This window comes from Anomalospiza imberbis, chromosome Z, assembly GCF_031753505.1.
Source record: "Anomalospiza imberbis isolate Cuckoo-Finch-1a 21T00152 chromosome Z, ASM3175350v1, whole genome shotgun sequence".
Lineage (NCBI taxonomy): Eukaryota > Metazoa > Chordata > Aves > Passeriformes > Viduidae > Anomalospiza > Anomalospiza imberbis.
In genome coordinates this window covers 48,608,318-48,635,442 of record NC_089721.1, presented here as the reverse complement: position 1 = coordinate 48,635,442, position 27,125 = coordinate 48,608,318, and the positions used below count along the sequence as shown (strand labels likewise).

General features: G+C 44.1%; 1 protein-coding gene across 4 annotated transcripts in view; it reads left to right on the top strand.

The window, feature by feature from the left end:
* Positions 1-7,443: 7,443 nt before the first annotated feature.
* Positions 7,444-27,125, top strand: part of SEMA6A (semaphorin 6A) — a 128,986-nt gene continuing 109,304 nt past the window's right edge. For 3 of the 4 annotated variants that reach the window (XM_068176438.1, XM_068176437.1, XM_068176435.1), the window contains exon 1: positions 7,444-8,029. The gene's annotated coding sequence lies outside the window, so the exon portion shown is untranslated. Of the gene's footprint in view, positions 8,030-9,661; positions 9,846-27,125 lie in introns of those variants that run through there. The other variant, XM_068176436.1, reaches the window with a different exon arrangement.

The following is a 27,125-nucleotide window of genomic DNA, read 5'->3' as shown; positions in this document are numbered from 1 at the left end:
CCTAGTAATAAGCCAGCCCTCCCCAAATGCCCTGACTATTACAAGGGAGAGGGGAAAGAGGACTATGGGAGGACATATTACAATAACAGCACTATATATACACATAATATCCATCTCTTAATTGTGAGAGCCAACCATCACATTACTCATCTATAAAACCATGTTTTCCATTTGAGACAAATAAATTTCTGCTCTTTTCTGTGAGAGACCAGGGACATTAAGTTAACCTTGGTGAGGGAAGGTGAACACAGAGGATGTGAGAGATGTGTTTCCTTTCACCTGCTGATTTCACCTTGCTTACAGCTCTAAGCCAAGAGGAGCCAATCTCCATCCAGCCCACCCATCAGAGACAGTAAGTGTCAAGCTGCTGCCTTTTTAGACTGATCCTGTGTCCTGGAGCTCTGTTATTTTCTGATTATCCTGTGTCACTTTTTCCACACAGAATTGGGTCCAAATAACTCATCAGGCTGTGTTAGGAGGTGACTGACACTGATGAAAACTGCTTTTCAAAAAGCAGGACACAGCTTCTTCCCAAAGACTGTGTCCTGTCTTTCAACACATTTTCAGTCACTCTTCTATATCTTAGCAGTCCATAATGTGCTTGACATCAATTCCTCCTTTAGTATGTAAAAATATTCATATTGTTTAAAAGCAAGTGTAAACCTAGAGCTACTCAGTCTCTCATTTCTTGTTGTTTTAATTCAGTAATCTTTCAGTACTGAAAGATAAAACCTGACTAAAAAGATAATTTTCAATCAGCTGCTCAATGGTCAAGGTCTAACCAATCCCATTCTTTTTTAATTGCTTTATTTTATCTCGCTAATATTTTGCTGCACATAGAGATTATTTGCTTTCCATTCTCTTTGGTCCTCTTTCTGCATATCTCCTTCCCCCATCACTCCTCTCTGGTTTCCCTCCTTCTTGCCCACTGCACACTCACAAATCTTCTCAGGTGGAGCCATCATCCAGACTCTTCCATTTTATCCTGGCTCCTCTTTTCCTGTCTATCCTTCCCCTTCCTGTTTTTAATTTGTCAGTTGCAAACCCTTTCTTCTACCTACTGTCATCAATTTGAGGGTTATAAAACAAGAAAAGAAATAGGAAAAAGTCACTGGATAAGCATTAATGTTATTAATTGTATGTGTGTATGTGTGTTGGGTAGGAGGATGGAATAAAGGCTTTTTATTTCTGATACTGAAACCATTAACAGTTTCTATTTGGTAATACTATATTGCCTGACAATTCCATTTACTGAATGTTTCTAAGGGCTCAGTTCCACTGAGGGGACACTGAAAATAATGATTTTGATTTCCTAAACTAACTACTTCTTTTTACTCAGAATTGGGTTTGCTCTCAGTTTGTTCCTGTAATTGTACTTTAAACATTTTTATTATAGTATTTACTTGTTTCAGTGCTGTCTTTTCAATTATGATGATTTTACACTTAGTTACCCCAAGCAAATATGAAATGTTCATTTTTTTAGGGGGAGCCACTCCAATGTTTCACTTTGAACCCATTTACCTACTGCAAGAACATAGCCAAGCCAAAAATAAATCTTTCTCTTCACTTTTTTCTTTAAGTTCTTGATCAAGCCTTGTTTTAATGAGTCCTGATGAGAACTGAGGATTCATCTAAAGAAAACTATGAATTTAACATTTAACTTTTCAATTTAACATTTAACTTTTCAATCAAAATACATTCTACAAGTTTTCAGAGTCTTTCAAAGAGAGAGCTACCTTCACTTACTCTCCAGACAACTCTGTAGTTAGCATCAAAATTTAATCATACATAGAGAAACAGCAGCTGAGAGAAACATTTTATTCTGTTCAGTTCCTCACTGTACTCAAAAAGGGTGCAATACCTAAAAACAATGTTGGAATAGCTGGGGGTCTGGATCTTCTGAAAGAGTGAACTAAAAACATAGAGCACAATACTTGAAATAAAATCACCATCAAGTAACAGAGGAGCATGCTGTCTTCTCCCATAGCAAAACTGAGGAGAAAGAAGCCTTGAAAACTCTCTTCAGATGCTCGCTCTATAGTTTCTGATTAATTTTCCTCTCAGAGACTCTAACTACAAGAGACTAACGTGTGATCATCAACATCCAATGTGTGAAGAAATTGTTTCCCTTTATGGAAAATCCAATAGAGTTCAATAGCAAATAATTTTTTCTATTGACTTGAACTTAAGTGCCTATGGAATACAACAGATCAGTTATATTCCTGTTGCAGACCTCTTCAGGCTAGTTAAAAATTACCACAAAATCCCTTTCTAATAAAATTTTACAAAACAAATCATTAGCAGTTTAAATAGTTATGGACGCACTACCATTAATAAGATTATGTAAAAGAGGAAGATTTGGCCCATGTGTGTTTAGAGTAATTTGATAAAGAATCACTGCAAATTTCTGTTGGTTTTAACATCTCATAAATTCTGCATCACTTTTCCATATTGATCTTACATGCTCTGTTGTTGTCTCTCTTTTTTTAACGGGGAGCCACTCCCTTCACCATATGGTCCAGCCACTATCCACAGTTTTCTCTGCTTATTTCACCATCATGTAACACTCTCCTCTTCTGGGAACTAGATGACACAGTGACATGTGAATGCTGCTCACACTGCAACACGAATTTCTGCTGATTTTTCTGGCACTGTACAGCAGAAGCTGACCAGGGCAGCCTCCTGCATAAAACATCTGTTCTGCAGCATTGTTTGCCTTACAAAATCCTCCATAGCTGTAAAGACCAACCTGCACAGAATTGGCACAGAGACACTCTGGGTTCCCAGCAGAGGCAAAACTTTCACTGGTATTTCCAGTGAGTATTACAAACTACTTTGCTGAACTTTGAATACTCTGGGTGCTTCTTGTTGAGCACATCTCATGTCAACCTATAGTCATCTGAGTATTCACTTTGAAGATGTCTGAAGAAAGTAAGAGAAGCAAATCTATATATGCCATCCAGCAACCTAAAATGTGGCATTTCTGGTAAGGTCTTTATTTACAGAAAGAATTTTGCAAGGATTCGCCAACCATTAAAAATCACGTCCATGGAGGAAACTCATTATTCTTAATCACATCTCATTTTACCTGTTCAGAAAGAGCTGTAAAATGTCTAGCATTCATACCTTTAAACTATAAGCCCCACTCTGCATGAGTTAATTGGGCAATAGACCTATTGCCACTTTACACTTTACACAGAGGCTGAGAATTGGGTGTCTGCTGATTTTTATAAGTCTTGTTTCCTTTAGTTGCACTAAACACAGCTACAAGCTGATAAAAAAATCTCCCCACTTTCAACCACATTTTCAGAGAACAGCTGAGTTTGATTAATTTCCCTGAAGTGGTTAAAAGAAAGATCTTATTTTTCTCTTACTTTGCCAGGCATTCAATAATCTTGTCTTGACACAGATCATATTTGCAGTTTGATAAGATTTCAGAATTGCTATAAGATTAAAGAAGTCAACACTTATTTTATATTAAGATGTGCCTGCACATTTTGTCTTTATTTGTGGTGAAACATATTTCCACAGGTAAAAGCTTCTCCTCTGATACCCAAGTAGGAAAGAGGAAAAAGGAGTACAAGCCCTCCTAATATTACAGCCTTTAAGTCCCTCATGGACATCAAAACTCTCTCATACCTTCCTTGGGGCAAAACCCCCTAGTATCTCCCAGACAGCTGTCAAAGTCCTCAGCTCTTCCATTTGTGTTGTTTGTTTCTTGACAATGTAAAACTCTGCTGAATTTTGAGCTTTTGAAATAGTGGCAAGAATAAGCTGAACTGAATCTAACAGTAACAACTGGAATTGGGGAACTTTGCATATATTGTATATATGTTGAATGTTCTGGCATAGGAAGGGAATGAATGGGGATGAACTCAACAAGGTGCCATTGCACCCCTGCAGTATCCCAGCTCCTGAGAGCTGTATCTAACAGGATGCTGTTCCTACAATCACACGGGTCTGGGAAGATAGTACAGTAGAAAATACAGTGTGGGGCTTAGCACACAAATCAGCATTGAACTTTGCACATCCCAAATGAAGAAGGCAGCTGCTGCCAGCGAAGAAGATACAAGTGCCCTTCCTCCATACAGGCCAGCTGTCTCACAGATATCTCAGGTGATTAAGGAGGAGTAGAGGTAACATTTTCACACAAAGTCAAATTTTTGGTAAAGACCTACTTTGCAGAGGGATTGGAAGGAGTTGGAGAAGTTCTCTATAGCCTGTGTGAATTGTTCAGATCAGGATTTTAAAACACACAGCTCCATGGAGACCTCACCAACAATTCCTGACTGGAAAACCCACTGCACTCTACTGCTGAGGCTGCCAAAAAAGAAGACAGTGGAAAAAAATATGTCTTTTCCCATCAATAAGGGTAATAATTCCCTTTCCCAAAACCATGTGAGTAGCCCACAATTGTTAACTAGTCTAGGCAAAACAAGTAAGGTTGTGTCTCTGTTTTCAAAAATCTGACAGCATGAAGAATTGAGATTGATGTTAAAGTTCCACAAAAATAGACTGAAAAGCTTGGTGACAGAGAAAAGATGAGGAGAAAAGTTCATTGCATTGAGTACTGAGTGAAGGGGAACAGGGAGTCAGGTATAAATGAGGGTGGGTTTTCAAGTCATGAAGACACTTCACAGTTTGTAAAGCAAACCAAGAGGCAATGAAGAACAGAAGAGCTGGGTGTCATTTTGGCAGAGGGCTAAATGAAAAAGGGCTACAGTGCATGATTTAACTGAAATTAGGCAGCAAAATCTTGGAAATTAAAGACGGGGGGGAAATGGATGGATGAATGAAAAACAATTTTGTAAAAAAAGGAACATAAAACTTCTAGTAACAGATGGCTTAGCTAGTACCAGTATCTGGGAAATAGGATTTTTTTAGTGTTGCTTCTTCCAGAACTTTCATTGTATAAAAATCTGGTCTGTATTTTTCAAAAGGCTAAATATAGGAGGGGAAAATATTCTCTGTCAGGGAGCCTTTCTTGATTATTAAAGAAATGCAATGGTAAAATAAACCATTCAGTATTGCGGAAATATTTGTAAAGTAGCTGAAGCACATAGTCAAGACCAAACCTATATCTACTTCCAGTTCAAACCCACAACAAAGTTGGTGGCAGTTTTGAACACCTCAAAATGTATGTAGTGATTGAACATAATATAATGATCAAATGTCAGCCTTAGCTATTGTGAAATGGGTATTCCCCACAAGTCCTATGTTCAGTCTCTGTTCTCATTTCCTGACAGAGGAAGAAGTACCATGATATAATCAAGGGCCTCTTTGTGGAAATGGGGTTATGGGTCTTGGCAAATCAAGGTACATTCATCTGGCTTACCCCCCTGAAACACACTTGGGTACCCAGAAATTATTTGTACCAGTTGAGTTTCTCTAATTGCTTTCAGATCTAGAAGAGGTTTGTTTCACTAAAATTTATCTGTCTCCAGCAATTACCCTGTTTGGTGCAGAACTCACTTCTGTTTTAGATTTGCAGGGAAAGAAAGAAAAAGAAACAGAAAGAGAGAGAGAAAGAGAGAGGGAAAGAAAGAGAGAGGGAAAGAGAGAAAAGAAAGAAAGAGAGAAAGGGAGAAAGACTGAAAGAAAGAGTGAAAGAAAGAGTGAAAGAAAGAGTGAAAGAAAGAGTGAAAGAAAGAGTGAAAGAAAGAGTGAAAGAAAGAGTGAAAGAAAGAAAGAAAATATATATTAGGTCTTGGTTCTTTGGTCATAAAATTACCCTAAGTATACATTCAGTTTAAACTGTCAGAAAGGAAAGAAGAAACTGTTTCTTGATACAGATGAATATTTTCCCTTGTAATCTAACAACTAGAAATTGAATGGACGTGTGATTAATTTTAGACCCAAATCAAATACAGAACCCAAACCAATGTCTTACAGTCCTTTCATTATCTGAAAATAAAAGGCAGAAAAAAACAGCTGTCATAAATAAGTAATTATTTTAATTTTAATGCCATACTTCGTGACCTGACAGCAATTCTCCTAGTTGCACTCTATCCTTTCACTTATCTGGTTAGGGGGAAAAAAGAAAAAAAGTACAAATCATGTTAAAGCAATTGCACATGTAAATTAATCTCCTGGAAACAAGATACCTTCACGCTGCAACAACTAGGCTCTCTCCTTGCAGCCTTAGCTCCGGTGAGATCTAGAGGGTGGAAATCACTGTTAAAACTCATTAGGAATCGCATGCCACCGTCGAAGAAACGAGCACGCGGATTTTCACCTCACTGACTTTGAGCTATTTTGCAGGGTTTACAGCGTAGCCCACTCCCGCAGCCTGTCCGTCCCAGCCCTGATGCTCCGAGAGGTCAGCGGGAGGAGTGGGAGTCGGGAAGAGAGGGAAGCACGAAGGCGCAGAGGGCCGGAATCAGGGGCCAGCGGCTCGGACTCCCGGCGGGACGCCCGCAGGCAGGAGCCGAGCGCCCCGGCGAGTCTGCTGGCGCGGCGGAGCCTCCGCGCCTCCCGCCGCAGGGACGCCGTCCCGGGAGCGCAGCGGCGGGGGCGGTGCGGGGCCCCTTCGCGGCGGGTGGGGAGCGGTGCCCAGCGCCGCCCCCGCACCGCCCCGCGGCCGGGCCGGAGGGATTACCGCCGGCGGCTGCGGCGGGGGGCCTCGGCGCGGGGACGGGGAGATGGGGATTAGTGTATTAGCGCCGCTTGCTCCGGCTCCCGGCTGGATCGGCTCCGAGACAGGGATTAGCGCAGTCAGCGACCACCGAGGCGGGACTGAGACGGTGGGAAGGGGGAAAAGGCGTCAAGCGGACGGCCAGCCGCCAGCTGCGGCCCCCGTCTCCGCTCCCCCCCCGGGGGACGCGGGGGATGCGTCCAAGGGGGTACGGCCCGCCCCGGCCCCGTGCGCGGGGCTTCGCTGTCGCGCCGGGCTCCGCAGCAGCCCCAGATCCCGCGGAGAGGCGGCGAGTCCTTCGGGGGGCTGCAGCCGGCTGCCCCTATCCCACTCCGTGCTCTCGCCGCTGCCGCGGGCTTCTCCGCGGGCGTCTCCCCGCCCCTCGCCGCCTCTCCGCGCCCCCGGCGCGGAGCGACCGTGATGGTTGGAGGCGGCAATAGCTCCGAGAAGACGGGCGAGGGCCGGGGGCGGCGAGTCCCCTCCTCAGACACCTGCTCGACGTAAGCCCGGTGACGCTCGGCACCAGCCCCAAGGTGTCGCTGGCAGCAACACCACCCACAGCGAGCCCCAGCAGGACGCGGGGCCGCACGGCTCCCGCACGCCCCGCCCAGGCCCCCTCACGCCTCGCCCGGCGCCGCCGCTGCCCCGCCCCGGACCCGCCCCCTCGGGGCGGGGCGGCCGCGCGCGTGCCCCGCCCGTGGCGGCGGGAGGGGCGGGGCGGGGAGCGGGGCGCGCCCGCTCGTCCGCCCGCCCGCCGCGCTCCAGTCCGGGCTTTGTCTCCGCCTCCGCCGGCGGAGCCGCGTCCCGGGGACCGCGGGCGGGCGGCGGGAGACGAGGAGAGGGAGAGAGAGACAGCGGCTCCCACGTCCTCGCCGCGCACAGTCCGATGCCCGGCAGCTCAAGGCGAGCAGCGACTACGCTTCCCTGCCGTGGCACAGCGAGTACCTCCAGCCTCGGAGTTTTCCTGAAGCAGCCGTCACACTGGGTGCACTTTTGGTAGAGAGGGACCAGGAGACTCCGAAATTACTTACCTCCCGAGGCTCGACTGAAGGGGACTTACTGTTGTGGAACCGTAGTGGAATTTGGGTCTGGAGAGGAGTTGCTAACGCTTTTTTTTTCCCTTTTTTTTCTTTTTTTTCCTTTTTTTTTTAATTCTTCTCTTTGATCACTTCCCCTCTTCGTCCATCATTGGAAATGAACAAATTGCGTTTTCAATTCAGAAAGTAGAAATATTAAATATACCATCCCCCGGGAAGCACACATGTAGTAATGACAAAGGATTGCAAAGGAGAGAGTGGCTCCAGTTTCCCAGAGAGATCCCCTAAAATGGATTACTAAATGGGACACTACATCAGCTAGTTGTCCTCTAGCTGCCCAGATACATGCACCGAAAAGGTACAGTACCCCTCTCTCCGTACCCCTACCTTATGTTTTGGGATTGCTTGGACGGGGAGGCTCACGGATCGCCCGGCCGGCTCGGAAGGAGCGAGGGTGGTGGTGTGTGGTTTGAGGCGGGCTGCTTCTGCCTTCTGTCTCGACATCGTTTGCAGCGCCTAGGCAGGAGGAGAGCCGCCCGCAAGTGTATACGCTGCGCTTGCTGTTGTCACTTTCCCGGCATCTCGTGGCTTCGTGGTTTTTTCCCTTTTTTATTTGCACCCATCTTTTTCTTCCCCCCCCACCCCACCCCCCTCCCAATTGCCTAACATGTTATCCTCCCTCTCTTAGCCCTTGGCACAGCTTGCATGCGCTGTGCTGTGGCTCCTCGCCTCCCATCCCCGAACCCTAATTGGCAGGGGGTCGCGCACGCCCAGGCACCGTGGGGAGCTGGGCGGCCGTGGGACGCCGCCGCCAGGGCCGCCGCCGAGGCCGCCGGGCGCGTACCCCGGGGCCTCCGGGCATCGTGTGGGGCTGGGTGGTGGGGTCTTTGTTACAAGAACTATGTGTGCGCTCCGTGTTAGAGGCGTAACCCCACCGTCTCTGCTGTTCCCGCGGTGTAGCTGGGTCGCGGCCGATGTATTTATTTATTGTTTTTTTCCGAGGCTGGCGCTGCTTTTTGGGGGAAGTGGCCGGGAATCGAGACAACTTCTTCCGCGGAGCAGCCCTAGGCGCAGCCGCGGGCTTTGTTCGCGATCGCGGGCTGGGGCCGCGGGCTCACCTCCCCGCCCGCTCCCCACGGACAGTGGCCGCCTTCCCCTCCGCCCTGGGCCCGGTGAAGGTGGGCTGCCGGCTGCCCTCCCTCAGCCCCGCGAAGGGTAGCTCTGGGGCAGGGATGCTCCTCGCCCCTCTCTGCCGGGCGCCTCAAGCGTCTTCCCCCGCGGGCCGGCGGCTCTGCCAAGCCGCTTCTCCTTGGCCGTGGAGCGCAGGCAGACGGGCTGGCCAAGGCCAGACGTCTCCGTGTCCCCCCGGCGGGCGGGAAGCCGTGAGAGGCAGCGCAACTCTTCTCCCTCCGCCCAGCACTCGGCCTGTGGCTCGTTCAGCCCCACTCCGCCCTCGGGCTCCGGGCCAAATGGGAGAAACGGTGGAAAAGAGAAAGTTTTTTAATGGCGAGTAACAGGGCTGGCCCTCCAGGAGAGGCTGCAGGCTGGCGACGCGGCGCCCCGCGAAAGCCCCACGCCGCGGCGGACCGATGGGGCAGGCGGCGGGGCGCGGGATCGCCGGGCAGGGACCGGGAGCGGGGCTCCTTCGTGTCGCGGATGTTGAGGTTGGGAGGAATGCAGAGGAGGGGACAGTATGATGCTAAAGTGAGGAAAGGATGCTGAACATGGAAAAGGATGATACTGAGCAGGGAAGTGATTTCACCCTGCACACACACACCCTGTCCCCTTATCTGCACGGGCAGGGAAGGCTCCCAGCTGAGGGCAGGGTGCGTTAAGAGGCTGTGCCTCCGTCTGCGGTGCGCTGGCGACGGGTCAGCACCGCCCCTTGCTCCGCCGCCAGGGAGGGCAGTGGAAAGTTTGGGTCTCCAGGTCTCCATTACACGTGTGGAAAGTACCTGCTTCTTGCGAGGGCTCGGCCGTCCCACCGCCCCTTTCTTCGTGCCTGACTGCCTGGCTGTCCAAGGGAGGCGTTCCCGGGGGTGGACCGGACAGCGTGCGGATCGAGGGCTGGCGGGGGAAGCGGGGCTGAGGCTGAGGCTGCAGCCCGGTCAGTTGCAGTGGAGATGCTCTTCTGCCTGTCGCCACCGCCTCTGTCCTGCCTGGCTCATCCCAGGGTGAGTCGCAAGGCAGTAACTGCTGGGTTTCCCTTAGGCAAATGGCTCTGTCTTTTTCTAGCCTTGGCCGCTTGTTCAGGGGATAATTTGTTTTCCTGTTCCTCTCCCGAGTTAAGTGCTGCTTTTGAAGTTTGTAAACATGCATGTTTGTGCCAGCGTCTGTGCAGCACGGATGTTTAGTTGCTGCAGAAAATTATTTCATTGATGGATCAGCAAAAAATAAAGGCTTTAGTTAGCTCTGTGATAAACTGTAAAAGATAATAATTCCTGGCGCTGCAGGCAAGGTGAATGCTTCATTTTCTAAAGGCGCACACACAGCATGCAGGTGTTGTAAATAACGAAGTGCTAAGTGTCCACAACCATTTTCTGTCACAGGGCTGCCCGAAGTTGCTTATTATGTGACATAGATTCTTCTAATTTGTTTTGTATCATCCAGCAATGATATAATTACTAACTTGACCTCAAAGATAGCAGCTAAATGCATAATTTTCCCTATTGTCTTTGCAACAATTAATTCATACTTTTGATGTACATTCATTTAAGTGTCATCCAGTAAACCATTCTCATCCAAGTAATATTTACTTGATAATTAAGTCCTTTGACATCAGTATGACAAAATCCAGTGCAGTCAGGCTCTTTTGATTCAAAATTCAATTCTCAAAATTCATTGAGATTTTGTAGCTTTCTCTCATGGTAAGATTTATGCAGCTGTTATCATGCTCAGGGTTACCTCTGCCATTTTTTTCAGATTAGAAACACAAAATGATCTTGCTGTGGTTAGCTTTTTTCTTTTTTCTTTCTTTTTTCTTTTTAATGAGACTGTTCTAGTGAATTGTGAGGAAATTTAGGTCTGCTTCAACAAATCTCTTTCTTCATGGAATTGCCTTGAACATGGTTGAAAGCAAGTACATGATACTATAGGATCGGGAAGGCTTTTCATTATTAAAGAAGTACAGTTGCCAAGGTTTTTCACTGTCTAGGGTATCCTTTTATCTAATAGCCTGGTTTTAATATGGTAGTTTCTCATAAGTTACAAGACAGAGAGAATTAACTTTCTTTAAAGCCAAATAATTTCATATGTATAAAAAAGTTGATTTCTGTTCTCCACCACTCTTCACTGGAGACAGTCTCTGGCATTCATGGAAGCTTAGCTCAGGAGCAGCATGCCCAGTTGAGATTTCTCCCTAAATGCTAAACAAAATTTAAAACAGTAAGTAATACTGTAATGTATATTTGCTTTTCATGTACTAGGCACCAAAGGCTTGAAGTGCAGGTGAATGCCTTCAGGGACTACAAACTAGGCAGTCAAAGATGTTCTGTGTGTTCTCAATTAGTTTACTTGAAAACTGTATATTATTGCTTAATGGCAAACTAGCCTTATCAACTGAACTCATACTATTTGAGCCAAAAAATAATCGGGCACTGTCATCTATGACATCTAGTTAACATTTCTAGCTGCTTGAGGATGAAAGTGAATATTAGCCATAGTCCCTTCTTTGTTTACAAATAGAAAATTGCAGTTACCGTGTTTAAGCCTGAAGAAGGAAGTGGATCAAGCTAAGAATGGAGGGTAGCCTTCATTAAATTTTTGAAAGGAATTTAAAAAAAAAAAAGAAAAAAAAAGAGATAAGAAGGGAAGGACAGAGATCAAATTAATGACCTGTGAAAAATCCAGACTAGAATTGTTTGCATTAGAAAGGAAGTAGGTGATTGTGAACTTGCTTGTGCGTGTTTTGTGAAGGGAAGGGGAAATTTGTCATCTTGTTTTGAAGAGCCATACATAAATACACATGAAAGGAGCTCAAATGGTTTACAGCAGGGGAGACATAAAATGTTTTAGATTAAATTGACCTGTCTCACATCCAGCTTCTTTGCAAGATGTCATTGTTATACTCTCATTGTTATACTTTCATTGTTATACTACTGAAACAAATGTTTTGTGTATAGTACCTGATTCGCATTCTATAGCAGAATGCTGAAAACAAACAAGCCAGTAAATCCTGAAATTCTAGAAAACAACATTGAAATTATATTAGATCTAGCATATGCTAGAGAAGTTGAATTGTACTAAACCAGAAGTTTTCACTATCCTAATTTGATACAGATACTGGAGTATTTGACCTGCTACTATTAATTTATTGATGAAGTAAATCTTTAGCTCTCACCTTTTGCAGTCTCTTTCACCCAAGTAAGCTCTGCTGACCCAGGAAAGCCTTGCCTGCCAGAGTGATTTTGTAAGAGTAAACACAGTTGCTGAAATATTAATTAAATGTGACTTTTTTGTGTGTGTTTAAGCCCCAAACTGAAAATACTGTTCTCTGCTGGGAATCAATACTTGCTAAAGACCTGAAGCTGTCCTATGAGTACATTTGGTCTGGACTGATCCTTAATGTTATTAGTCAGACCTAGACATGTGTGTCATGGAGCAAGTCACATCCAACAAATTGTGACAAGCTTTGTTTAACAGGGCACAGAAAAATAAGAGTGATAAACAATGCTTTTTACTAGTAACCATTTGAGCATTTTATGTTCATAAATTCTGTGTATCAGGATTATTCTTAGGTGGACGAGACATTTTGACAGCAAGGTAAAGTCAATAGCACAGAGTCCGACTACTGATCAACAGTATACGGTAACCATGAACAGTGTTCTAACACAGAAGTAATCAGCTGGGGGAAAGCCTGGACCTGAGCCTGACAGATCTCTAAAGGATTTTTTTTGGTTTTGGGCTGTTGAACCAGTTCTCTGAGTAAGGAAAGGCTTAAATGTGCATAAGATCTGTGAAGGTAAAAGTGGACTACTCTAGTTCAAGCACAAACCTGGCAGAGCAGAGTTTGTATGCCTCTATTTTCTTTATGTGCTATGTTACCCATGGCCATGGAAATAATTGAGTGTTTATGTTTCTGCAGTGTTAAGAGATCTCTAACTATCCATAGTGAGGGTTGGTTTGGTTTTTGGGTCTTGACTGCAACATGTCAATATGGCAGCACATGCCCAAGGCATAGCTTTAGGTTTTAAAGGGAAGAGTGCCACCTACTGTGTTATAATTTAAGATATTGTAGCTCCTGTATGTCTTGTGGAGTTCCCAAGCTTCACATTTGCCTATTTTGTTCTAGGCTCTGGAAGATGTGAAAGGATTCAAAATTAAATGTGGTATGGGAATGAAGGGAGAGAAAAAATAGAAAATGAGTACAAAATTAGGCACTTCTGAAAATCTTAGGAGGGGCTCTTTGAAGGACAGGCATACATAGAAACATTTGCAGTTTTTGTAATTTCTTATAAAGACTGCTAATGCTGCAAACAGGGAAGGGGATAAGAGATCTATTCTTTGCCCCATAAAATAATAATGTTTTCAGCTTTCATGCACCAGATGAACATAAATGAAGCTACCGGGTTTATGCCCTCTGAAATCTGAAGTTTAACTCTCGCTATAGTTTAATTTAAAAAAAAAAGTAGAATTCACTTAGAAAACCAAAATAAACAACAACAAAAAAAAGAACAGCAACAAAATCCAGTTTTCAGAAAAGGAAGAAGAAGATGATAAAAACCCTGAATGAATTTTCCTGTAATTTGCTGCAAAATTTCATTAAGTCTTTCCTAGTATAGAACTGTTGTTCTTTATCAGCCCAAAGGAGGGCTGTAATAATGCTTGATGTGAATACAGAGTCATTTTTGTATGAAAAAAAAAAAATTCCCCAAGCCCCAGAGTGTTTCTTTAGTGGCTGAAATAGAGATGTAAAATAAAGTAGATAAACCAGCTATTAACAGAACTGCCAGTTGCTGTATCTCAAGAGTGAAGACATATGGTAATTCACTACATTCAGTGATGACCTTTCCTTTAAAAATATTGTTAATAATAGGCACTTCTATGTAAAGTATTTATATAACATGAAATTCATGTATCATGGACTACTCTGTGCCATTTTTGTTAGTGGCAGGTTTTTGGTTTGTTTTTTTTTTTTTTTTTTTAGCTACTGAGAAAACTGTTGCTGAGGAACTTTCCACAGCAGTACACTTTTGCAATATGCCTGCAGTTTTGAAGTGAAAGAGTTTCCGGGGGCAGGTGCACAGCATTGCTTCACCTCTCTGACAGGGCAACATTGGCACTGTCCTCAGGATGGGAAGCCTTTGGCATCATCTCCCTCATCCTTCCCAGGTAGAGCCATGCCTTGACTGCAGCATTACACCCTTTCCAAGAAGCAGGCAAAAAAAGAGTATTCCTATGTTTTTATGATCTCTGTAACCAGTTGTCTTTAGTGAAAACTTACAGCTTATAAAAGTGGAAAAAATCCCCGATAGTTTTGTTATGCCCTTTCATGTCACTCTGAGAATATCTAGTTGGATGAAGACTACCCTACTAGTACTTTTATTGGCAATAATAGCAGAAGTTTCATTATGTGCTTAAAAAGAAAAGGTATTCCTAACTGTCATTGATTTTGTAATGACCCTGATAGACTCAGGGACCTTCAAACAGTGAAAATGTGTAGAGTATATAATAGGTATGGTCAGGCGTTCCAGTTCAGCAGATGGAAAAAATTCTCTCCCATAGGAATTCCCAACACAATGGGAAAAACTGCATCCAACTATACTCTTTACTGCAGCAAACATTATTTCTACTTTGCTATCTATGGCTGCTCAGTTTCAATTAGATGTTCTATATATTGAGTATTCTTCATATGGCTTTTATACTTGAATAGAAAATTTCATATGTTGCTTCCTTCACTCTTGTTCATGAACATTTATCCATTATTTGCTCTTGAGGCAGTCATTCATTGAAATGTTAATGAGATTTTGAACAGTTTATAGTTCCATAGGGGTTTTTTTGTGGGTTTTCCTTTTTTTTTCTGCAGAAAAAAAAATGTGGTTCTGTTGATGCCTTTCAAAATCTACTTTTTATTGGTAGATTGAGATGGATTCTATGCTAATTCCTCCTGCATTCCTGAATTATGGCCTAGCAAGGCACTGTCGCTTGGATCTTCATCTATTAATCATGGAAGCTGCTTTCTTATTCGGTTGCCATAGTTTCAGTGCCTCAGATAGTGTTGGGGTGCCTTGGGAAAGGCTTACGATACATTTGGACTTGCAAGCCTTGCAGTTATTTTGGCAGTAGAAGAGCTCTGAAGGATCAAGAGAACAGCATCCAACATTATTCAGAGTAGGATTAAAAGCGGAAACTTCTGGATATGTCTCTCTGGACCTTGTTATGTGAATGTCCAGCTGATATTTGCTCCCAAGATTTACTTTTTGTTTTGTCTTGCTGGTAAAATTGTACACTTCAGAGACTAATGGCTACCTTTATCCATTGCAAGAACAAAAAAGGCTTTTAATTAGTTTTTCTGATAAATGTTTGGGTAAATTAGGGCATTTAGGGTTTCCTAAGCAATCCAGGTAATTTGTTTTACATTCCTTTTTAACCTAGCTACATACAGTATGATACCACATTTGAGACTGAGTTAATCTTTATTGCTACTTTAAATTTAATAAGACAATAAGTATCTTTTTGTTAGCTGTAGAGCAGTTTGAATTACCAAGTAGAAAAGAGGAAAATAACTTTTTATCAGATAGAACTAAAGCTTTTTCAGCTCTGTGTTGGCACGGCAGTATTTTTTTAATGGTGTTTCAATATTTGTTCATAAACTCAGTATTAAAACATACATACTTTGAGAAAAGAGACCTGTGAGATGTTAGAAATAGGTTTTTTGATGAACGAGAAAAATGGTAAAGTAGTAAATATGTCTAACAGGAAAGTAGCTGAAAGACTGACTTGCCTATGTAGTGCTCACTATCAATTGATTTGTCTGTTATACATAGTATAAAATTATGCAAAAACATATTTCTGTAAGCAAATAATGGTTTCCTTTTTTTTGCCATTGAGAAAAAAATCTGCATCATTTCTGTGTGATCAATAGTAAGCCACATGTTTGACCAGATATTTAAATCCCAATTCTTCTGCATTTTAGTGTCTCCAGAATGATGTGATCTCTCCAGTTCCAATTAAGCAATTTGAGTCTAGCACAGAGAAACTTGCTAAGTATCTTCTGTTTACAACAACAACAAAAAAAACCAGTATAATGTTAAAACTATGTACAGTTGAGAATAAAGAATTCAGTATAATTTGAATTAATCAGGAAAACAGTGACTTTTTGCTTTCATATGGTTAATTTGCACTCAAAGATTAGTTTTAAATCTTCAGCTTGGGACTTTACAATCCAATCTTGTTAAATTTTCAAGTGAGATCAACAAGCAGATCGAGAACATGTACCTGGTATAGGTAATCCTCAGGAGCCTTACAAACTGAACAAATGAAGTCTAAACATTTGCCATGAATTTAAAAGTTTCTTTTGTTGGTAGATGCACACAAAATCTGTATTTGTAATTTTATACTTTCATATAATATGGAATTTTCTGGTTTACAACCTTCTGGATCTGTGTTTTATACACATATTTTGCATAAAATTAATCCCAGTCTTTTTCCTGGTAAACTCAGAATGTGCATGTGTCTGTTAGACTGACAGAATAATATGTCTCCATCATTTTGTATTTTCCTTTGGAAGGGAGGTAATGATGGAGTAAAAAAATTGTAACAGTGAGGAAATATCTTGGGTCAAAAGCTGTAGTTGTACAAATTCTGTTGTGCTTGTTTTCCTCAGAATCTATTGTATTCAATTTAGTTTCAGGTTAGGTATAGGATCCCCCTGCATAGAAATTAATTTAAACAGTTCTGTAAGGAACATTTGTACCTTCTTTAACACTGGTAGGTTTTTGTTTTTTTTTGTGGTGTTGTTTTTTTGTTTGTTTGTTTGTTTTGTTTTTCTTGCTATTTTTTTTTCCCTCCAAGAAAGAGAAGTGAGTGAAAAGTCAATACTCAGTATAAAGAGCCAGTCTGGTTCCTGTTAGAGGGTAAAAATATATTTCTACTCAGCACCTATCAACAAGCCCTTATGCCATTTAGAGTTCAGTAAAAAACTACAGAATTATTTAGGTTGGAAAGGTCCTTGAAGATCATGGAGTCCAACCCTTAATTTAACACTGCTGAGTACACCACTAAACCATGTACCTAAAGCCTAAATCTACCATCTTTTATATACCTCTGTATATCTTTTAAATACCTGAGCTGGTGACAGCCACTTCCCTGGGAGTATTTTTCTTTCAGTTTGCTTATGGTTGATAATAAGTGTTCTTCTGCATCCCCAAACAGCTGAATTTTAGCATCAAATATAGTAATCTTATTGAGAAAACAATAATTTCTGTGAAAGCAATTGTGTTTGTTTCTTTTAAGCGATGTCACAGCATTTGCTTTGCAAATCTCATATATGCTCAATATACTTACTACCTGAATGTTCCTGGAAGATTGGTGCTTGTCTTGGGTTGTGTGCTTATGAGCAAACAGAGGAGAGAAGGACTGTGCCCTGTTCAGCCTCAAAGCTTCCCAGTGCCTGCAGTTGGTAGCGGGTGCAGGCGGAGCACACCCATCCCAACCGTCCTTTGGAGCGGGTGGATGGTGAGGAATGATTGGAGATCAGCTGGAGCTCTGGCCTGCATGCCTGGGTTTGTGTGGGAATCCTGTCCCAAAACACCACGGCAAGAAAAAGGAAGGGATGACATGCCTTTTTTGACAGATGCTCCACACGTGGGGCACAGCCTGGTGTCTGTTGCCTTTGGGCAAGAGTCCCACAGGATTATCTTTCTTGAGTGGTACTTCACGCCATGAGCATGGCTAAATGCAGCCTCATATTTGAGTCAAAATGCCTTTTTTAATCGTATAGAGAGGCTTAGAGGCTGTTCAAATGCAATCTTGAACTTCAGGTCATAGTCTTTATATTACTGGCTTTTCATCAGAGCTCTCTAATGAAAGAAGGGCATCATGTATTAAAATCAACTTTTGAATTTAATTTTCTGTATGAACAGAACTTGGTACTATGTGTACAAACTTCTAATGGCATTCAACCCATTCCACTTCTGAATAATTTGTACTCATTAATTACAAATGCACAGCTTTTGCAATTACAACTTACTGATCCAAACCATATTAAATCAGAAATGATCACAGTTAAATTGATTTTTATAAATTTCCTGTACTTTGTTATATGATGATGATAATGTAACATATCTTGTAAGAACTGTGTCCCTGCAGCAGAACTTTGTTTTCTAGAAATATGTTCAGAATTTTTGTTTTGGGGTTTGGTTTGGTTGGGTTTTTCTGTTCGTTCTTGGGAAGAAATTTAAGTGGAGAGTTATGTGAGGTTTTATGGAGAAGTAAGAGACAAACTTGAAAGTAGTGATGCTTTAGAATGCTTTTTTTTTTTTTTCACCCAGTGAAATTATTCTTGATTTGGAATAGGAATATGTTTTTCTTTAAAAAGAAATGAAGAACTAAATCCTTAAAAGTCTGCTCTGGGAAAAGGAAAGATTTTTGCATGAGCTACTACACTTTTTCATTATTATCTGCAAGGTGTTTCCTTTTAATTCTGTTGTAGGGAAGTCCATCATGTTCAGAAACTGATTAATTATATCACGAGATGCGTATATTTCAGGGTGGTGTCGTCTTTTTTGCTTTATCCTGTTCTATGTGTAAGACCTAGACATGCTGCCAGAACACTTCCTTTCTCAAGATAAAAAAAAAAAAAAAAAATCCTGTTCTCATTCAACAACACATGTAGTCCAAAAGACAAATTTAGCCAACATCGAACTAATGGCCTGAAGGTGTGAGATGAAGGCTGGTGACTGGATGATTGTGAGAAAAATGCAGTTTTGATTTGTTAAAACATTATTAAGAGTATTACATGTATGTGTAAAAGTGACAATCAGAGGAAAACTTTGAAAATATAGGCAACTTATGGAATAGGGTAAGTTCTCTGACACATGAATTTTATTTCCTTTTCAATGTGTGCCTTTTACATTTGTAACTATTTGTTTTTGTTTGTATTCATCTTTGTCATAATCTCTCTTGTGTAGCTGAAATCCTGATGATAGCATCATTTGCCAAAAAAAACAAAAAAACAAAAAAACAAAAACAAACCCAAAAAAACCCACAAAAAACCTCAAAGAAATAACAGGCAACTCGAGTGTTGTTTATGTGAGAGAGGTAATTCAGCCAGGGCCTTCCTGATAACATGTTGATATGACTAAATGCTGTTGATGTTCTGCAAAGGGATGGAAAATGTAGACTCCATCATGCCTGCTGATGTCTGAAGTGGTGTGCAAGAACACTTGCATTGAATTATTTTCAATAGCAAATCAATTCATTAGACTTTTAATTTTTTTTCCCATAAATGGTCAGTAATCTCTTTTAGATTGAAGCAGATAAAAGAATTCATTGTTGTCACAGCCAAAGAACTTCAAGAACTTTTCAAAACGTGGAACATCTACACAGATGCTTAACCATTGCATTTTTAGAAGGACTACTCCTCACCTCCTCCTTTGTGCCAGGCTCAAATATCAAACTACCTACTCAAGCGAGTGTCCTTAGTTTACATGGATATGCCATCAGAACCAATTATGTTGTTTATGTGTATAAATGAAGAGGAGATGGGTGGAGACAAGAAAATACAGGTTAGCAGGATCTAACTTTTCATCTGTTAGCATCAAGCAGAAGATTGAGGGCACAGTTTTGCTTCAGATTGCATCTCCATGTTTATTTTCCTAGACATGGTGTTTGTCTAGAAGAGCTAACCTCTGACTTGTTCATATTGGTGGCGTAAACATTGATGACTTCATTAGGAGTTATTAATTGCTGGTTTTTTTTTTTTTTTTTAGGAACTTAAGTCACAAGCTCAAAATACCAATAACAATAAATAAAAGTATCAAAACAATCAAGAAGGCATGGGACTGCAATGGATCTGTAAATTGAATTAGTATTTTATCTTCAAAGATTCAAGTACTGGAATTTTTTCAACATTGAACCAGAGAAAGTGTTAGCAGGGGGGCTAGTGTGCTACTTTGCTGCTGCACTGCTTGCTTCTAGGTAGTCGTTGTATGACAGCCTGCTCTAACAACTACCCACATTTAAATAGCAGGGTTGTGTAAGAATGAACACAACACATTTACCGAAATACATTTATGGCGGGGAGAGCCTTAAATATTCCAGCGGGTGGAATACACTGAGAGAGAATGTGCCGCATGTTCATTAGACTGCTCGTCAAATCTTGGAAGGAGGCACAGTAACTTTTCTTCCTGTTACAGAGTGGCCTTATAAATTGCTACAGATTTCAAGAGAATAAGAACATTCCCTTTTTGATACAGTTTTTAATGCAGGGGTACAGCTGTAACTAATAGTGTAATGGCTGGAGGAACCGGCGAAGAGCTTGGTTACATACATTGTTAGCCGGAATGTGAGAAGCGCTTGTCTAATTCTCGAAGTTCGCCATGCTCGGCGCTGGCTGTGGTCGCTTTCCTCCGCATGTGGCCTGCCCTCTTGTGTCTGAACAGCTCCGTGCAGGCGCCGCAGGCGGCCGGGGGACAGCGGGAGTGAGCAGCGCAAAAACGCGCGGCAGCGCCGGGAGCGAATGATGGGCACGACCCACGCTCTGAATTCAGAGGCCATCGCTTTGCCTCTGCCTGCGTGTGTGCGTGTGCGTAGTCTTGCTGCTTCGTTTGCAGCGTAAAAAGCAGAATAGTTTTCAGCTTTCTTATACAGAGGCAGGAACATCAGAAAGTGGGTTAGCCAAACTGATGTGCAAAAAACCTCTAGGAGTGAATCTGAAGCGATGGGTAGAGGCTGTAATGCATATGATTAAAGTGAAACATGCTGCCTACACAGAGAATTGCTGACAAGATTCTTTCACAGCTTTCATGTCTCAGCCCCGCTTTTACAGAAAATAAATTCATGTTTGGTTTCAGTGGGTGTGCCGTTTTGCTCAGCCCTACAGGATAGATAAGACACTCAAATAAATGCAACCAATTGAACACAAAATAATACAATTTGCACTGAGCAGAAACAACAGCCATGCTTATTAGCAAAACGGTGTCCCAGATTAACATTCACTTTCTTTATCTCAAGCTTCTTTTCTCTTAGTGGTTTATTGTTCAATACTCATAGGGAAGGGAGGCTAAAAGCACAGCTTAAGGCAAATTAGTTGGGAGAGGAGAGGAGAGATTTCATGTCCTTTAAACAATTTTTTCCTCCTCTTCAAACGGAAGTGTAGATATTGCTGCAAGCCATTTAGTAGTTCCTGGCAGTAATTCTACCACATCCCCTTGCTCATATGAAGTATATTTTCTGTAGCTCAAAAGAGTATTTAAATACTCTGTCATGTTTAAAAAGCTTCCAGAATTATCTGAAGTTTTTGCAAGATGCAGAAAAATGGACTGCAGCAGCTGTATGTTGTTACAGTGTTTAGAAAAAAAAAAAAAAGAAATAGTAATTCAAGTAATTATTTTAAAAGCAGTTTAAAAACAGCTAAAAATGGGCTTGATCCATAAAACTATGGTAGCTTAACTTTCAGTTATCCAATTATTTTTTTATTATTATTATTTTCTTGAGAAATATTATGCATTTATATAAGAAATTTTACCTCATATCAGTCCCATGTGAACTCAGGAGTTATTGCAAATAATTTCATTTGCATCTTCCTTGAGACATAACATTTTTCAGTCTTCATTTTCTTAACAATAGTCATTATGGATCCAGGGAGGATAAAAATGTGGATTTTGGAAGGTTTTTTATTTAGACATCCAAGAGTTACTTATGCATTAAGGACTTGAAGTGTTCAAGCGCGGCTTCGCGTTACTTTTCTCGGCCCCGGTCAGCTCTTGAGCGCCCGGTTGGGCGTCTCAGCTTTTCGTCGGGGCTGGGGAGTCGTCCCGCCCAATGGATACAGACATCGTGGTGATGACGTGTCCAACAGCGACCAATGGGAACACGGCAGGGGCAGACACGGGGTTTTGGGGCAAGTGGGACCGCGAGAACGGGGAGATGGGCACGGAAACCGCAGGAGTAGGGGAAAACCCGGAGATGCATGAGGGTACAGAGAACTGGAAAACTAACAAAGAAAAAACCCATAATTTGAACCCAAACCCAGGATGCAACAATTCCCCGCTTTAAATAATATAAAAAAGACAGTTGTTTCTATTTGGATTCTTGTGCAGTGGCCTCTTCTCCTAGTTTCTTTTGCTGCTGTGACTGCTTTGTAGATGGACAGGGCCTGGGGATGGTACTGGAGCTGCTTTTTTCCTGGGTGTTTGGGGATAGGGGAACTGGGGCAACAACTTTATAATAAACACGGGCTGGGGACATATACAGGCTGAGGTAGGTGTGGGAAAAGTGCTTTTTAGGGACATGCTGAGTCTCTCCCTTTTCTGCGGCGCCTGTGATTGGACGCAAACCCCTGGTTGGTGGGATCATTGATTGCATCCACTGGCACTGTATCGCTCCGACTCACTGGCTGTCCTGGGATGTAAGGTTTAACATGCCTCCTGGGGATCCACTTGACTCCTGAGTGCGTGGATACGCAGGCATATCCCCGTCCCCAAGTAAAAAGTGGGAATGGACCCTGGATTTCTTTAGAGTCCGGATTCCTCACTAATACTGGAGGCCTCTCCTCTGGCTGGAGCTCCTGATGTTGTTTGAAATGTCTCAGGGCTGGTGGTTCTGGTCTGTCAAAAGAGCAGTTTAGGAAATTGATGGTAAATGCCTTGCAAAGTCTCTCGTGCGGTGACAGCACCTGCACATCTCCCTGCTGCTTCCGGAGGACCTGTTTCAGCGTCTGGTGAGTCCTCTCTATTATTGCCTGGCCGGTGGGGGAGTGAGGAATCCCGGTTTTATGTTGGACCCCCCCATTCCTGCAGGAAGTTACTGAGTACCCTGGAAGTATATGCTGGACCATTGTCAGTTTTAATTGTGGCTGGGACCCCCAAGGTGGCAAAGGTGTGTATGTGTTTCCTGACGTCTGTGGCCCTTTCCCCTATGTGGGCTGAGGCAAAAACTGCTCCCGAGAAGGTGTCCACGGTTACATGGACATTCTCGAGTTTCCCAAATTCAGGGACTTTGGTGACATCCATCTGCCATACCTCACAACTGCGGAGACCTCTGGGATTCACACCTGCTCCCAGTGTTGGTAAAGCCACCTCCTGACAGTTGGGGCATGAGGCCACAATTTCCCTGGCTTGGTCACGCCGCAGATGGAACTGGCGTACCAGACCTGGGGCATTTTGATGGAACTGCTGATGGCTGAGCCTGGCCTGCTCGACTGTGTTTGGCTGTACTGGGGCTGCCAAGGCATCTGCTCTGCGGTTCCCTTCGGCAATAAAGCCTGGGAGATCCGTGTGTGATCTCACATGTACCACATAAAAGGGATGCTCACGGTTAGAAACCAGGTGTACTAATTCTGTGAACAACCTGAAGATGACCTGATTTGGGACTTACTTTACAATTGCATGTTCAGCTCTAGACACTGCTCCTGCTACATATGCCGAATCTGTGACTAGATTAAAAGGTTGATAGAATTTTTTAAAAGCCCTCATGACAGCATCCAACTCAGCCACTTGTGGGGAACCTTCCACTACCTTAACGTCTGATTCCCACAACTGAGTCTCTGGGTCTTTCCAAGTCACTACTGGCTTGTGGGACTTCCCTGACCCATCTGTGAACACTGTCAGTGCTTTGAGTGGCTTTTTACTTTGCAATTCTTTTAGCAACAATTTGAACTCTGTGTTGGACAGATGATAGTCAAGATGCCCAATTTGAATTTGGCCTGAGAAGCTGTCTAGAGCAAACTGCAAATTTTCATTTTGTCTGAAAAGGTGTTCAAAGGTCTCCTTGGTCATTTTCCCTGTGGATATTTTGATGGGGAGGTGGATACATGTGAAGTCACAACCCGCTAGTACTTGCAGATGAGCCCTGGCCCATATTATGAGCTGCGCCATCAGCTCTTGTGGCCTGGTGATACTTTTGGACTGTCTGTGGCCAAGGAACACCCACTCTATTATCAAGAGAGGGTCCTGTTGGCCCTTGTCCCACTGGAATATTATGCCGTATAAATGGGGTAACTCACCTAAGATGATGAAGCGGAAAGGCAGCCCTGGTTGACAGCGATGGGCTTGCCTACTCGCGATGGTGGTTTGGACCTTCTCGAGTGCGGCTCTGACCTCCCGGGTCAGGACTCTCGGGGAACTTAAACCGTCATCCCCCTCCCTTTCTGCTAACAAGTCAAACAGAGGGGATAGTTTCCTCATGGTGAGTCCCAGCCATGGCCTGATCCAATTTAGCAATCCACACAAGCGCTGGATGTCATTCAGCGTCTTGGGGTTGTTACTTATCTGAATTTATTGAGGCCTAATTGTTCGGTTGTTAATTTCTAGGCCCAGGTATTTCCAGGGTGGCACTAACTGTACCTTCTCTTTTTGTAGTTCGAATCCGGCCACCGACAAGGCCCTAACAGTGTCCTCCAGAGCTGCTTGTAGGACCTCGCTGTCAGGGGCACAAATCAGCACGTCATCCATGTAGTGATAGAAAATACAGGATGTCCACTTGGCACGCACTGGGGACAGAACCCTGGCGACATACCACTGGCATATAGTGGGGGAACATTTTAGCCCCTGAGGTAGTACTGTCCAGTGGTAGCGCTTCATAGGGGCCTCCCTGTTGATGGACGGTACAGAAAAGGCAAAACGGGGAGCATCATCCGGATGGAGCGGGATTTGAAAGAAGCAATCTTTAATGTCAATTACAGCCAAATTATAATTTTGGGGTAGCATAGATGGAGATGGCATACCCGGTTGGAGAGAGCCCATATCTTCCACGGCTTCAGTAATTTTTCTTAAATCATGGAGGAGTCGCCACCTGTCCTTTCCCGGTTTTTTAATTACAAACACCAGAGAGTTCCAGGGGCTGTTAGTTTTGACTATATGTCCCTTTGCTAATTCCTCCTCCACTAGTTTTGTGAGCACCTGTAGTTTTTGTTTACTTAGCGGCCACTGCTCCACCCAGATGGGCTTATCTGTGAGCCATGTTAATTTCTGTTTGGGGCGCTCCTCAGTGGCCGCACCTAAAAATGCGGGGGGGGCAGAAATTCCAATTTGGCTCCCCACTGGGACATGGCATCTCTCCCCCATAGTGTAAATTCACAATCGATCACGAACGGACGTACTGAGGCTAGCAGCCTGTTCAGACCCTTAATTTGGATAATATTTTTTGATTGCTTTGCTGGCTGGGGCCCACCTAGTCCTAAGACTGGTATGGCCACACTTTGCAGCTCCCAGTGTGATGGCCACTTATGTGGTGGGATGACCGTCACGTCTGCCCCTGTGTCCAACATCCCCTGAAGGTATGCAGAATGCCCCTCGCACTTGAGTTTACACCATACGAGGGGTTTCTCCTCTCCCAACTTCGCAGCATAAAAGACTGAGAGTTCCAGGTCATTAAACAGAGCACAAGGAATTGCCTGTGCAATAACTTGGCCCTTAGGCAGGAAGAGGTGGGGATGGACACAGCATGCCAAGAGATAGAAGAGCCTCGGATTAAGGGTGGAAATTACCGGAGGAACCTCTATCTCCAATGGGGTGCTTTTTGTGTCTCCGACCACGAGGTACCTGCAGTTCAGAAGGTCTTCCTTCCTCCTGGTTTCACAGCGGCAGATGTGTGATAGAAGCTCTGCATCTGCTATGAAGAAATGCCAGTCCTGGAAACAAAAGTGGACAGAATTGGTGAGTCGGAGCCAATAAGGCTCCCTGATGTCAGTAGTGGAGAGGCAGCCGCTTACAGATGGGACTAGATGGTGTATCGCGGCTCCTCTCGCAGCACTGCGACTTGCCTCATTTTTATCAGCACGCGAGGCAAGTGCGCGTTCCTTTCCTAGTTTTTTAAAATTGTGGGGTTCCCATTCCCCCTCCCTCCTCCCGCAGCCCCGGGTGGTATAGTCCTTAGAAGTGGGCAGCGATCCTGAAAATGTCCCTCCTGATGACAGTGGAAGCACCGGCATGTGGATGGAAATTGCCTCGGAGCTGAGTTCCTTGGTGGAGCAGCAGCCGATGCGACCAGCTTGTCTTTAGGTTTCTTTGGGGCCTCCTCCTCCATCAGGTGTGATTTCAGGGTGCACTCCTCAATGATCTGGTTGAGGGTCGGCGCTGGTGAGGCCGGCAGTGACAGGATGATCCTTTTGCACATGGTGTTGGCGTTCATGTGCACCACTTCTAGGACTAGCCCATCTCGGTGTTCAGGTTTCTCCACCTGTCCCTCGACTGCTGCCCGGACCCGGTCTACGAAATCTGCAAAAGGCTCTGTGACACCTTGTTTAATTGCTGTATAAGGCACCATCAGGTCCTTGGTGGGCATGCCCAGGAACGCACGCTCTGCTGCACCCTTGGACATGTCCAGTACGGCCGTTGGAATTCCCCAAGCCTGAAGTTGCCCCTCACTCCATTCTCCTTCACCCACGAGATGGTCCAAAGTGATTGGTTCTTCCGCGAAATCCAGGCTGTAAGGCCTTTCTCGGATTTCGAGAAGCAGGTCTGCTGCCAGTTTCTTCCACCTCCTCTCCCACAGGCTGTATTCTGATGGGAGAAGCAGGCAGCTAAACAGATGCTTAAGGTCTACTGGCGCTATGATTCTAGATGTTAAAGTCGCTTTTAAAATGCCCTTAAAAAAGGGCTTTTTTGTCCAAAATCACGTGATGTTTTGCAGACCTCTTTTATGGATTCATAGGGAAGTGGTGTCCACGTAGGGTTTTCCCCTCCCCTGGTGTAGGAGGCTGGAGTGTGGAGCGACTGCTTGACTTCGTAGATTGGGCCCTGTCCCCTCCCCTCCTCCCCCCCGGCTATCTGAGGAGCGGGAGGACATGGGGGTGGGGTGTGAGGGACAGGGCGGACAGGGCGGGGAGAATCTTCACCCTGGGAAAGCAGGGCGGAGGTGACAGAGCCCTCCCTGTCGGGGGAGGGTGGGGCTGATGTTGCTGCAGGCAGGACATGGAAGAAGAGAACGCCCACCCGAGGGGGAACAGGGGGAGGGGTGGCAACCCAATGCCTGGAGTGGGCGGTGTCCACACCCACAGGGAAGCAGGAGGGGGTGGGGTCAAAGGTGGGGATACAGGGAACAGAGGAGATAAAGGGATTATGGGAAGAAGAAACCCCTCCACATGGCCGCCCTCCATCTTGGGAAGACAAAGACCCCGACCATGTGGCCGTGTCCTCCTCAGGGGAACAAAGAAAAGGATTCAGGGGAGCAGAGAAGCGCGGGGTAGCACCAGAACTGGGATTTCTGACTGGGAAAAAGGGATTGGAAAAGGGGTTTGGGGTCGGTTCCTCAGTGAAGCAGTTAATTTCGCTAAGGCAGGGGTGCCGGGGCAG